General features: G+C 39.1%; 1 long non-coding RNA gene across 1 annotated transcript; it reads right to left on the bottom strand.

Annotated features, from left to right (window-relative positions):
* Window positions 1–1,062: 1,062 nt before the first annotated feature.
* LOC119723824 lies at window positions 1,063–2,820 on the bottom strand. The gene is made up of 2 exons (XR_005270583.1): window positions 1,781–2,820; window positions 1,063–1,502 (listed from the first exon to the last, which is right to left on the bottom strand). It is a non-coding gene; the product is annotated as an uncharacterized LOC119723824 (long non-coding RNA).
* Window positions 2,821–4,184: the final 1,364 nt, after the last annotated feature.

The raw sequence follows: 4,184 nt of genomic DNA, 5'->3' as shown, positions 1-4,184 counted from the left end.
TCCAAAATTCTAGCAACTTTGTTTGCTGAAATAGCCGTGTAACATTAATCATGCCCGGAATGCCATCAAAGGTTTTCTAATGAATATGAAACTTTGCATTAGCATAAAACGGAGAAGGCACCAAAAACACCCTCAAAATGGAAAAAAAACTATTGCAAATAAGGTTAAATGTGACACAAAGATGTATTTTCAAGGTTTGCATTGAAAACTTACTTTGCATGGACCCTGTGATTACGGTAGTGTTTGGTCAGACATGCACACGAAAACATTTAAGAAATAACTCAAGAGAAATGTTCCCGATGGTATGGTACAACCATTGCCAAGCATAGGTGTTCCGATGTCTTGCACGTCAAGAAATCGTCAACGTAAAGATGCCCCTTGCTCAAACGTTTGAACAAGTAGAAAAGATAAACAGTGAAAATTAAATTATCTTAGTCCCTTCAATTAATTTATTCGTAATTACATCTTGTTTCCCTCATAGGGCCTATCAGTTAAATTGTAAAATTGTAAATTTTTACAGTCATCAAGTTTTGGGGGGCAATGAACCTCGGAGAAAAATAGGAAAATGTATCGATTAAAGCGATTGCCCATAAACGAAAAAGAAACGAAAAGCATGGTTATACGTTACAAGCGCACAGATGTTCGCTAATTTGAATGCGTCAATCGTCAAAAGGTTGCAAAGACTTAATTTAAGTCTACAAGTTAAGTCTTGAATGCACCAAAATGAAATAGGCTGCCCGAGAATGAAAACGAACATTCAGAGCAAAATCTTGGCTGCCTTAAAATGAAATTGAACGAACCCAAAACGAAAAAGAAACCCCAATTTGACCACATGTGCAAAACTCACGCGAAATTGAATGGCTGATAATGAAACTGATTAGAAAAAATCGGAAATTCGCCGGGAAAACCTATATTTCCAATTATATTAACAACTCTCCAAGTTCTGAGCACTATAATTATGTACAGCAAAATTGTATAATCAAATTCTTCAATTTAAATCACACTCTTGATCTTGGAAGAAGATTCCCAATTCAACTTCAGATCAGGTGAATTACTTCCAACTTATTTAATCAATCAATGACAAGATCATAAAAATACTTATGTTCAATTAATCAGTTAAATCAATTCCAAATTATTACATCAATCGATGACAAGGATCATAAATAGTACGTTCAATTAATTAATTACAAAATCCTAAAAAAAAAACACCGTTCAGTCAATCAGACACTATCAATTTGTTTCCAAATGTAACTCCGTTTCCAGACTTCTCTTAATTATGTATAGTTCGGGCACTTCCCTTTTACCAGTTTCTAACAAACTTTAAAGCGTTGGAGTTCCCGGCGTCTGAGGGCTCGCAAGACCGTGGTGGGCACAACTCACAGGACTCGGCCGGCTACGCCTCAGTAAATACTCTACATCCGTCTACAGCACCTCAGTGGTACCGACTCCTTCTCCAGTCGGTGTAATGGTCGACAGGGGAATACTCTCAACAAAAAGGCCATCTATAATAAATATAAATCCAAAACCTTCCTAGTTCTCAAATATCTTCATAGATTATGATCCAAGTTTGTCATATCGTCAAATTCGATTTTCACAATTGCATATTATCAAAATTCTCACTGCTAAATAGTTAACTCCAGTCTCCTCGAAATTGTTCAAATCATAATCGTTATTTCACAATGAACGTAATTATCACCAATCTTTCAGGCTGTAACTCAGTTCATTACATACTTGAACTTAGATATAATAGGCAGGAAAATCACAAATTTAATATACTCACGGTAATTTGCTGTGCAGCTTTCTTGGGGAGGCGAACTGTTGCCAGGAAATGTCAAAGACGACCGGGACAGTTTTACGGCTGGAATTCGGCCTGACTTTACCAAATTCTAGATACGGACTATGATCTGCTGTTCTCAGATATCTGACGCAAGGGAAGTTACAACCGGTCTTTCAAGCACACGATTGCTCTCCAAAACTCTGTCTTTTCTCGAACAAGTCAGAATGTCTTCTGCCTCTCTCTATCTCTATCGCTCTCACAACAAAACAAACTCCAACATACCACACACAAAAGGCCCTAAACGGCGTTTCCGAAAAGTACAATACGATCTATTCTTTACTGACTGACGTGATTTGTTCAACAATTAGGGTGGGCGTTCTCTGACAATTACCATGGCCTTGTACAAATGCTGTTGCGTAAGATAAGAAGGGCTTTTTTAACACTCCACGAACGCCTTAGCTCTAAGCTCTAAGTGAATGAGTAAAGTCAACGCGGGACTGACTGACACGTTATTGGTTAAAACTTTCGGACGATTTCATGATAGGGTTATCAAAACATATACTCGAATCGTACGCTTCTGAAACAACTGACCGGAAAAACGAACAATTTCAAATGTCCCGCGCCGCGAATTTGTCGACCATCTCCCACAATGCAGTGGGAAAATTAACTCTCTGTGGCAAGCTCTTGGTGGCGCACTGCATTGTGAATCGCCCGAATTGTCTAATTACATGATATACAAGTGGACGCCGGACGTGCAAAATCCGAGACAAACAAAAACTTCGTGTACCACAAAAAAACACATAGGGTTGTCTTAGGGGCGTGGCTAACTCGCAAACAGCGATAGGTCAATTCCGTGTTCCACTCGCGCTCGTGGGATAACTTATAACCCCATTGCTTTGTTGCCTTGCCAGACCCCCCCCCAAAAAAAAATACACACACCCCACCCACGCTCATATGAAAACTAGATTTATGTCAAGTTTGTTTGTGGACAAACATACGGCTGTTTCGGTAACTTTTTGTGACATGTGACATGTAAAGTTTCACGTACTATAAGGAAGGATGTGTAGTTCCGTTTATAATAATGGTGACATACATGTATGATAGGTGACTACATTCTCATAGGGCTTTGAATTATGACGTCACATGTCACGTGATTACGTCATGATGACGTAACATCAACTGTCATCTATAACACATCACGGTCTAGGTATACACCAACATTCAACATAATCAGACATGTTGTTCTGTAGATATTGGCCGTCAAAAATATGCACTTTTAATATGAGGTCACAGGACGTCACTGGAATGTTCATCATTATCACATCCCGGTCTAGGTACATACTAAGTTTTAACCTAATCAGATCTGAAGTTTTGTTGATACTGGCCTATAAAATATGCAATTTTAATGTGACGTCACATGTCACGTGATGACGTCATCATGACTGAAATTTTCATCTATAACACATCCCAGTTGAGGTACATACCAAGTTTCAACCCAATCAGACCTGTAGTTCTGTTGATATTGGCCTTTAAAATATGCACATTTAATACGACGTCACTTGTCATGTGATGACGTCATCGTGACGTCACTTAAATTTTCATCAATAACACATCCCTGTTTAGGTACATACCAAGTTTCAACCCAATCAGACCTGTAGTTCTGTAGATATTGGCCTTTAAAATATGCACATTTAAAATAACGTCACATGTCATGTGATGACGTTATCGTGACGTCACTTAAATTTTCATCTATAACACATCCCGGTTTAGGTACATACCAAGTTTCAACCCAATCGGACCTGTAGTTATGGAGATGTAGGCCTTCAAAATATGCACCTATATTGTGACGTCTCAGGTCACGTGATGACGTCATGATGACGTCAATGTTCGGCGATCATCTTCAATTGCTGGTCTAAGTGTGTGCCGATTATAAAGTCAATCGGATTGATTTTAGTGCCCAAACGGCCTTCCACTGTAAAAGCGTGTACAAATGCTATGGGGATTGGCTGAAAAAGAAGAGAAAACTAGACATATGTTTGTGGACAAACATAGGGCTGTTTCGGCATTATGATTTTTTATTATACGTCCCCGACTATGCGCATGCATGAACATAAAATCTGTCAAAGTTAGCCGAAAATCGGCTAAAACGGTCACTGTGATGTGGACAGGATTTGACCTCGGCAACACGTGCTCTGCAGGCTGACTGACATAAGATGTATGTGCGTAACGTACGTGTATGTACATACAGACGTTCTGTGCATGTTTTAGAGCAGAGGTATTGTCAACCTGAAGTTTAAAGTGTGCGCAGGGCATGTCCGAGTTCGCTTATTGCCTCGAAGCTTTGAAATATTTTAGACCTACCCTTAAATCGACAAAGTAAAAACTAACATAAAAACTGCCAGGGTTG

Source organism: Patiria miniata, unplaced genomic scaffold, assembly GCF_015706575.1.
Source record: "Patiria miniata isolate m_02_andy unplaced genomic scaffold, ASM1570657v1 HiC_scaffold_17, whole genome shotgun sequence".
In the NCBI taxonomy this organism is placed as follows: Eukaryota; Metazoa; Echinodermata; class Asteroidea; order Valvatida; family Asterinidae; genus Patiria; species Patiria miniata.
This window is presented reverse-complemented; position numbering and strand designations above follow the sequence as displayed.